The following is a 10209-nucleotide window of genomic DNA, read 5'->3' as shown; positions in this document are numbered from 1 at the left end:
GGTCTACAGGGCTTTCTGAGGAGGGCAAGTGCCTCAGAAGAGATAGCGCCCCGAGAAGGGACAGCACCCAACACTTTATACCCACAGCCCCACTCTGCATATCCGTGCCCTGGGCTTTCCCCTCCCACTTCAGGCACTGGTGCCAAAGCAATGCCGGGGAACTGGTCCCCTGGCTGCCGGACTTGCAGTCTCTCTGTGTTGATCAGTTGCCAAAAGTTGCTTTGTCATGGTTTCCAAGGCTTCATCGTGAGGTCTCTGGCCAGGGACATCCTATTCACATTCATCTTTTTTTTTTTTTCTTCTTGTCCAAGCTGTTTCCTCCAGTCCTCTCTCTCACTCTGAAATAAATGTGGAAAGATTTGTAATCCAAAGGGATCCACGCAGTGACCCTTGGAAAGGCAGAGTGATCTGAGGAGCTAAGTGAATTTTGCTAGATCGGACACACTTTTTTGTACAGTTCTAAGATGCTAGCGAGGTCCCCGGGGAATTGAGCCAGCATAAGGAGTCTGTAGTCTGCAAACTGGCTGTGCCTTTGTTTGCCCTAGCCTGCCGTGCGCCTCTTCGCAGGTGACAATCCCCAGACAGGTTCTCCTCCCTTCCGAGTTTAGGAGGCAAACGATTCATAGCAAGAGAATCTCACGTTGAAATAAAAACGCCTTGTTTCCCCATTCTTAGTATATTTACTTTTTTTTTTTTTTCTGTGACTTGCTCTGATGGGGCAGAAGTCGAACTGACTCAGGTGCCTGTCCACAAACACAGGCATTAAAAAAAGAAGCAGCCAATGAGCAGATGGCATCAGATCGATCCTCCCTTCAGCAGACCCCGCCCTCTCGGCCTGCACGTGCGTCTCCACCCCCACCTCCTGGGTGGCTTCGCCCTTCGCCTCTGGTGGCTTCGCCCTTCGCCTCTGGACGTTTGGCTCGCCCTGATTCAGCTCCCGGGATGCGGTTTGGGACTCGCAGGCTCCACCCGCAGGACACTCGCCAGACCGCAGCACTCTTGGTCCCCTGGGTAGGTCTTCCAGACAAGGCTCAGCCCCTTTGTGTTTGGGGCCTGGGAGAAGGTCCATGGGTTCAGGTTTGTGGTGGGTTTTGAGGTGCAGGCAGAGCTCCCTCTGACACTTCTTTCCTGTAAAGTAAGGGGAAAACAAACTAGGGCTAGCAGGAAGGAGAAAGTGAGCTGCAAACAAGGCGTGAGGGTATGCTATGGGAAAGAAAGGAATTACATCGATGAAGCGAGGAGTTTCCTAGGTACCTTGGCCATGACTCCTCATTATCCTAATGATAACGGTAAGGACACTCTTGATACTGGTGAGAAACGCCCTTGGGGGCCGAGTGCCCGCTTGTCCGCCAGCCTTGCTGGACACTGTTTACCATCACACAGTTTCCTGGCCCTCTTCCTCACCAGCTGTGTGATCTCAGGTACACTGCTCACCCTCTCTGAACCCTGGCTTCCCTGGGTAGAGGGTATTTGCTGCTTTTGACGAGGCAATGAGGAGGACTGACACAAGAGGAATGATGCCTGGCATGTGAGGGTTGCTCTTCTCAATCAGCATCAGTTTGTCCAGAGAAACCCTTCTCCTTGGCCTTGACGTCGGAAGGGTGAAGCGAGGGGGTGGCTGGTGCAGGACTATGCAGGTTCTCATTCTGGAAGAGCCCGAGACACTGGGGTTTGGAACCCGCTGGTGGGTGTGGCTTTGGGGAGATCGGAAACAGTTGAACACTCAGACCCGAGTGCTCTTGTCTTTTCTTAAAAATATTTTCGCTTGGCTTCAGCAGCTGGCGCCATCTTCACTAGGACTAGGCATGTAAACAGGAACCTTGGCTCCATCGGCTGCTTTTGGCTGGTGCGTGGGGTGCACAGCCTGGCCCAGCTGTTTTAGCAGTGGGCGCCATCTTCACTAGGACAGCCAGAGCGCCTATCGGGATGAGCTCTGGGAATATGGGGGTGAAGAATTACTCCCTAGGGACATTCATGGATAAGGGCACCATACATGTAGGTGAGGAATGAATCCTGAGGGACTCCCAATGACAGGGCCACTGTACTTGCAGGTAAGTAAGAGGGGACTGGAACCTGGTGGGGAAGGGCCATGAGATCTGTATGGGTCAGACCAATGCACCAGCCCACATGTGAACCCTGAGATGGGCCGGTAAGCCCATCTGACCACCACATGCCAACCCACACAAAAGCTAGGGTTGGGGACCTGACTTGTAGGGCTAGATCCCAGTACCTGACTGAGTATTGGAACAGGGCACAGGTCACATTAGGCAGGGCCATGACACTAATCAGCACACTAGAAAACCAGGTCTGGGGGTAGATTCTGTGGGGGATAAGTAGGCTCAACCCTGTGGAAATACAAGTTCTGCTGGTTAGCTCAAGAGTTGGGGTGGTGATAGACTGAGCTTGCTGTGACCATGGAACCTGTCAACACTCATGGGTCCTGGGGCCAAAAATAGGCTGGGCAGGTCCAGGCTGCAGCACCCACAAGTGCATCCTAAACAGGGTGTGGGGCAGCCCAACAAAGGCCAAAATGAAGGGACAGGATATGCTGGGCAAGGGCCTAGCACCCACTGGCATGCATGAGATCTGGGTCTGGGAGTGGGCTGAGTGGGGAAGCTTGGGAAACTTCCCTATTGGGTCATAGCTCCAGCTGGTGAGCACATGGTACAGGCCTGGGGGTTGGGCAAGCTAAGCAAGGTAGCTACATCAATTGGCAAGTGTGTAGGTTGGTTTGGAAGAGGGTGGAGAGACAGAGAGAAAGATCTTTCATGCATTGATTCACTCACCAAGTGACCCGAGTTGTGCCAATCTGAAGCCAGGAGCCTGGAGGCTCATTCAGGTCTCCCATGCAAGTGCAGGATCCCAAGGCTTTGGGCCGTCCTCTACTGCTTTCCCAGGCCACAAGCAGGGAGCTGGATGGGAACCGGGGTCACCGGTATTAGAACTGGCGTCCATATGGGATCCTGAGGAGTGCAAGGTGAGGACTTTAGTCAATATGCTACCATGCTGGGCCCTACAGGCAGCTTTTAAAATGAACAATTTGCCAGTGTGTATGACTGGGCAGTTCCCACACCCAGGAACTCTGCAAGAGAAGAATGCCAAGAGGACCTCTTTGGCACCCTGGGCATGGCTTTCTAGAGAAAGAACTCTTCTGGGCCTCCCCATTCCCCAGCTCCTGCCCCCAGGATAGAGAACTGCAAAGACCACATGCCTGGGACAGCCATTCCTCTGCAGTGTGTTCTGAATGTGTGGAGACTTGTTTGGTCTACAAACAGGCACCAGATGAAAACCCAGACTCTTACTGAGTGGGGCTGGCTCCAAGCCCTAAGTGCGCTGGGTTTCTGCCTGTAGCATTCAAAATACTGTAATCTCAAAAGTATTATAATATACAACTTTCACTTATTTGTGTACTTTATACTTTGTAAAATACAACAGGTAATCTATTAATGTTAAATATTACAATACATATAATGTACATCAGTATGTTGTATCTTTCAAGAAGTTTTTTAAACTGTGCAGCGGAAGGACTGTGAATTACAACAGTAAATACCATAATGATAGGTACATTTTGACCAGCAAAGTAATGGTTTCACAGATCCTAACAAATATCTAATTTTGGTTACTGACAACTGTGGTGCCCACAGACAGCTCAATGTCCTGTCTGAGTAGATGGGGAAAATTTAGAGGTCACAGTCCCAGAGGGTAACTAATAAACCTTACTGGAACCTCCAGCCACAGACTGCAGTGTCCTGGAAAACAGAGTGGCAAATGTCATGCCCTCCTAGATGCTTGGTTTTCATGCTTGATAACATTCCCTAAAACTCCAACAAATGGGTGTCATCTAACCTTTGTCACCCACGAAACGTTGATGCGAAAGGGTCAAGAGTCCCAAAGCTGGCCAAGTCACAAGGTCATGGATTTAATTCAGAATGTGGATTTGTTTGCTATATTTTATTAGCTGAGGATTTTATGCCTTCAGTATAAATACAAATTGAGGTCCAAAGACTCAAAAGTGTCAATGTGCAAGTAATAAAAGCCTTTAGGTTGGCACTAAAATATATTGGTAGTACAGAAAGTAGTCAGCTGCCAAATTCTATGATTGAAACCCTTCTTTCACTTAACAACAGATTTCTGTCTTTGCTATCTAAATGCTTGGATCTTCACACAGCATGAATCCGCTTCTCAGCCAGTACGTCACTCCTGACCTGTGTATTTTCACCACCAGCATAAATCTCAGATTCCTTTTGGCTCGGAAGAAGTTGCCAGGATGGTCCTTGCTGCTGTTTGGCATCGACTTACATTTCCTCATGGTCCACTACGTGATGGATGACGCTATCAAAGAAATACTGTGAAGAAAATATGCCAAGCAGTAAAAGGGCATTTGTGGATAAGACATTCCTCCTCTCGACATGCATACCCCCAAAGAATGCTCCCGGAAACCTGAAACAAGATACTCAAGACCCCAATTCAGTTTAGGCGTCTGGAGACCTAACAGGAAAACAATGAAGTGTGTCTATAGTACAGATACATGTAGCATTACAATGTGAGCTCAAGTACGGTATAGGCTTTTGCAATTCCATTTTGATCAGTTTGATAATTTTGGTCTCATCTTCCTTAACATGTTTGAAGGGGTCAACCCAGTAGCCATGTATTTTCGATTTTGTGCTTGAGGATTCTAAAGCAAGGTTGTGTATCATCCTCTCCCTGTAAGAATCTTGCTAATCCTCATGAAGTGTAAAAGATTTCTACTTGATTGTGTTGGGGTACCTACGCATTTAACCTCTAAATGTAAGCACAAGTGCTTAGGAGGGCAGGACCGTTTTTCTTCTTTGATCTTAGTGGCTGGAAATCTACCTACCTGAAGTGTCAATGAAGGTCTTGGAAAGCTTCACTTCACTTGGGAATTTCATGAACTGACATCAAGCCCCAAATTCCCAACCATTATGGGCTTCAGGCTCTTTCTGGCTTTCATCTGTAGCGCCACACAGCTTTTCTTATAAGGTGCTTTCAAAGAAGCTAGTTCCCTATCTGGTGCAAACTCTGGCAGTAGCTTCTGCTGTGCTAGATTTCACAACCCAAAGTTCTCGTGACACTGAATTTGTTGTTTGGAGCAGTTATACTATCTCCTAATTCTCACCATATAAATTTGACCATTTGCATGACTATAAGTTAATAGGCATTGAAAAAATTTTAGAGTATTTGCAATTGAAAACATTAACCAATTTTCTTCTCTTTGTGTGGGATTGGCGTCTTCTGCAGCTTGCCTTTCAGTACTTTGGTATTGCAAGTGCTTTGATTTGTCACGTTTCACTTTCATTCTATTTTTTTTCTTTCCATAGATTCATTAAACTCCTCCAATCTTCCATTATATTAACACAAGCTATACAAAGTCTGCCCTATTCTCTTTTCAACATTTCATTTAATGTTTTCAAGCACTTTGAAACAAAACGAAACAAAGAAGAACCCTTTGCAAGGTGATTTTAATTTAAAATAAAGTTCTTACACTGAAATGCTTCCTCCCAACTCTACATTACTGCCTACATTGGAGAATAAACTTGTCAGCTGTGCATTGTGGATGTCTGACAGCTGCTCATCTTCTGAAAATATTCGTCCACCCAACACCCCTCAACTGGCTAACATCTGTTCTACCTCACTTCAATGATTTTTGAAACTTTTTACAGATGTGGCTGAGCACTGGTCTTGGAGCAAAGAGAACCAAGGCTTTGTACGGCAGTGGTGCAAGTAAGACACTCTTCATCATGAGAAGTCCAAGAGTTCACGCTATTGACAACGAGAAAAACACATGCGGCTCGACAGTCCTGAAGGCGTTTGGCCAGTAGAATAACATTTGCTGGCCTCTTCCATCAAACATCTCACACCCAACACACACTGAATCGTTTTCTAGAAGTAACTGGAAAATATTCCCTTTTCAGGCTTTTCAATTCTTTTGACTTTTCTATTCAGCCCCAAGGCGCTCAGTCAGCTGCAGGCTGCTTATGACACCAAATAAGACACCCGAGAAGGAGATCTGCCGAGCTGATAGTGAACGGATTACGTTCAGTATTTTGCTAAACTGAGTTAAACCCTTCTTCCTATCATGGATTATTAAAGACAACAAATCACAAACTCAAGTTTCAAGTGACGGCGAGGTTTGATGAAGAATTTACCCATATGGAAACAGCTCCAGTCCTCATGTGCATACGCACTTTAAACAGAAGAGCCATGTTAGGAAAGGGAGGTGTTTGGGGATTCATGCTGGTGTCTCCATTCTGCTTGAACGCTGATAAAATACTGAGGGTCATGTCTTTGCCTCACTTCCTTTTTTTTTTTTAAAAGATTTATTTTTATTATTTTCTTATTGGAAAGGCGGATATACAGAGAGGAGAGACAGAGAGGAAGATCTTCCGTCCGATGATTCACTCCCCAAGTGAGCGCAACGGAACCGGCGCCCATATGGGATCCCGGGCATGCAAGGCGAGGACCTTAACCACTGCGCCATCGCGCCGGGCCCGCCTCACTTCTTCTGGAAGCTTTCCTGGTTGCTCGGGACAGTCTCCTCCTGAAAGTGTCTCCTTAGAGGAAGGCAGCTCAGCCTTGCGGTGGGCCCTGTCCACAACCTCAGCCCATGTGCTCAGCCTCTTGGGGCCATGGCTCCTCGCTGGGGTTGGCCTCCTGCTGGGTGTCCATGCCATTCAGGGGCCCTTCCCGAGGCCTGCCTCAGTCCTGAGTCCAGATGATGCATTTTTAAAAGCAGAAATTCAAATAGTTAAATGAGTTTTCGAATATGACTGTTAGGCATGTCAAGAGATGTGGCCAGCTTCTCAAATCGCAGCTGCTCCACTTCTGATCCAGCTCCGTGTTGATGGCCTGGGAAAGCAGTGGAGGATGGCCCAAGTGCTTGGGCCCCTGCACCGACACAGGAAACTCGAAGAAGCTCCTGCTTCCTGACTTTGGATCAGCCCGACTCTGGCCATTGCGGCCATTTGAGGAGTGAACCAGTGGTTGGAAGATCTCTCTTTCTGTCTCTCCTTTCTCCATAACTCTGTCTTTCCAATAAAAGTAAGTAAACCTTTTTAAAATGACTTCTGGATGTAAGAATATTCTGTTTCCACCTGAGTGTTGGTGACATGGTGTGTTCCTTATGGGAACATCATTTTCTTTCTGGGTGCTAGGCTTGCAGGGTAAGTAAGCATGGCGACCCTGGACCCGAGTTCTCAGAGCAATCTAAAGGGACCCTTGGAGAAGCCACATCTTTTTTTTTCTTTTTAATTTTTAAAGCTTTATTTATTTATATTGGAAAGTCAGATGGGGGGGGGCCCTCCAGCTATGTGAAAGGCTGATTAGGAAAATGAGAGATGAGCTGTTTGTGAAATCCCTTGGACATGTTGAGGAAGAAACTTCACTTTGCCTATGGTGGACTGGTAACCAGCAGCTAATTAACCTTGAGTATCTCATTTAATCATGAAAAGACCTCCAATGACAGATCTTCATTAACTTCTCCTTCAGACGAAAAAATCACAATAGGAGGTGATATTCTCAGGTTCCCCAGGCCTCAGATCTAAGAGCTTTTCTTTTATCAGTGTGCTTGCATGCGCTCTAATGCACGCGACTCCGCCTTTGGTGAGGGAGAGCAAGCAGGTGCTGAGCTGACTGAGCCTGCAACGCTGGAACGCAGGCGGCAAAGGGAGCCTCGTAGGGCTTTTGAAGGTGCTCTGGCGCCCTCTGGCGAGCTCTTTGGAGGTAACACAAGTCAAAGTTTGTGAGTTCAGACATCAGGGTTTGGGCAGGCGGGATAAAGGGCCAAAAAGGGCCAAGAAGTGGGCGGTGAAGAGGAGGGGAAGAAGGTGCAGGAAGGTACAGCTCAGTATTGGATTCTTCTTACCCTCCGCCTCTTTTTGTGGGTAACTTGTCTCAGTTCTAGGATGAACATGCTTCTCTCACGTGGGCATGCTCAGAAGGTGCGGGGCTGGAAGGTACAGTTTCTGATGTGAGGTCTGAAGAGAGTTCTCTAACCACTTCTTCATTGCGACAGGAACGTGAGCTAAAGGTGTTTCTGGATTTAGGAGGAAGTGTGCATATGTGCAAGTCTTTTAACACATAGTGCTGGCACGACTGGCTGTCACCAGCAGGCACGAACATTCCACACTAGGTGCAAGTGAAGCCGAAGTGGATTAAAGACCGAAGGGGAAGAGCTAATTCTGTGAAACCCCCAGAGGAGCTTTTGTGGTCCCCCAGCTGGAGCCTTGGGCATTCAGGCGTTTTCCCTCTCTTCGTGAACGCTCATCAAGCACCACCTCCCTCCGCTTTTCCCTCCTTGGAACCAGGAGCTCAACCATGCACAGATGACAGTCAGAAGGACACGCTGTGCTTATTCTGTGCTTGTGATCTGTTCGACCCCAAAGTCTGTTGTGTCCAAGTAATAAAATGGGGATCCCACCAGGGCTGGTCCAGTGTAGAGCTGGCATTCCATAGGGACACTCTTTTGAATCCCAGCAGTTCCATTCCAGGTTCAATTCCCTGCTAATGCCCCTGAAAAGGCAGCTGAGAATGAGCCAAGTACTTGGACCCCTCACCCACTTCGGAGATCGAGAAGAAGCTCCTGGCTCCTGGCTTCAGACCAGCCTAGCTCTGGTTGTTGTAGCCATTTGGGGAGTGAACCAGCAGATGGAAGACTCTCTCTCTCTAACTCTTTCAAATGAACTAAAAAAAAATTTTTTTTAAAGGACAAGACCCTGGCTTTAGAATTTGGCAAATGGCGTGACAAGTGACATTGAACAACATAAAGTCCAGGTTAAATTGTGTGACCAATGTTGCATTTTAGGGAAAGATCAGTGGAAACTGGGGGGAGGGAAATCCCAGACTATAATCCCAGAATTGTATGATAAAATTCAAAAAACGAAAATAATTTAAAATAAAAAAGAGCAGTGGAGAAGGAACTGAGAACAGAATCTGAGGGCTTGACAGCCACAGGAGCATCTCTAATTAGACACAGGTTTGAAGCTCAGGAAACAGACATCACAGGTTGTCAACCTGGCTGCATGCTGGAATTACCTCCAGAAGTTAAGAAAGAGCTCGGGTTCAGTGTTGATTTGATGGGTCTGGAATACCGCTTGGCATCACAGTCAGGTGATTCTAATCCAGTTGGGGCTAAGATCCTACACAGCGGCCTTAAAGTTTGCATCTTGATCCAGTAGACTTCATCTGTAGCTCAAGAGTTTCTGGGTGGCTCAGATTCCTGGCTCCACCCACATCCATTGTATCCAGTCTGGGGTTGTGGTCCAGAGAGAGCTGATTTTTATTTTTATTTATTTTAAAAAGATTTATTTTACTTTTACTGGAAAGGCAGTTTTAGAGAAAAGGGGAGGTAGTATCATTTTTCTGTCTGCTGGTTCACTCCCCAAATGACCGCAGTGGTCGGAACTGAGCCGATCTAAAGCCGGGAGCCAGGAACTCCCTTGGGGTCTCCCACATGGATGCAGGGGCCTAAGGATGTGAGGCATCCTCTGCTGCTCTCCCAGTCCATAAAAAGAGAGCTGAATCAGAAGTGGCACAGCCGGGACATGAACCGATGCCCAAATGGGATGCTGGTGCAGCAGGTAAAGGCTTAACCTGTGATGCCAGGGCGCTCGTCCCAGGGAGCTGAATTTTAACGAGCCACACAGATGGGGCTGTTTTGCACAGCAAGTTAAGCAGTCCCTGTTGTCACAAGCATCCCACAGAGACAAAACCAGCTATGTGTGTACACGTGTATATGATACATGTATATGCATACATGCATATTTGCATAGTATCCACCCCACTCAATAATTTTTCTAACACTTCATGATCTGCCATAGCCATTGGCAGTTTATCTTACTTGGTCCATACAAAGTCTTTTCTTGGATGTGTGAAAGTATGCATGTTCCTTCATTTTCCTACGCCAACCTCTTTTCTCGCTCATGTTCCAATGTACCTTTTGTGTTGTATGTGTGCTTGTTAAGTATATTATTCTTCCTGGTACATGCCCAGACTTGTAGACTGTGTAGACTGCTGTGCTGAAAAGTCTCCCCTCCTGCTGAGCTCACAGTATCAACCTCCAAGTTCACACTGTCAATATGAAGTCATTGCATGGCATTGGGAGAAATATGTTTGCTTGGCTAGTTGGCTGTCAATACTTGATTGAACTGCTTGTCTAGACTGACATGGTGAGTTTTCCCAGGTTGAATACTT

General features: G+C 47.1%; 1 protein-coding gene across 1 annotated transcript in view; it reads right to left on the bottom strand.

Moving 5' to 3' along the window:
• The window catches only part of SLC14A1 (solute carrier family 14 member 1 (Kidd blood group)), a 27839-nt gene extending 27149 nt beyond the window's left edge, over positions 1-690 (bottom strand). The window contains exon 1 of the mRNA XM_040984960.1: positions 1-690. This exon is cut by the window's left edge and continues 44 nt beyond it. The gene's annotated coding sequence lies outside the window, so the exon portion shown is untranslated.
• Positions 691-10209: the final 9519 nt, after the last annotated feature.

Source organism: Ochotona curzoniae, unplaced genomic scaffold (assembly GCF_017591425.1).
Source record: "Ochotona curzoniae isolate NIBS_2020 unplaced genomic scaffold, NIBS_Ocur_1.0 contig_43, whole genome shotgun sequence".
Taxonomy (NCBI): domain Eukaryota; kingdom Metazoa; phylum Chordata; class Mammalia; order Lagomorpha; family Ochotonidae; genus Ochotona; species Ochotona curzoniae.
This window is presented reverse-complemented; position numbering and strand designations above follow the sequence as displayed.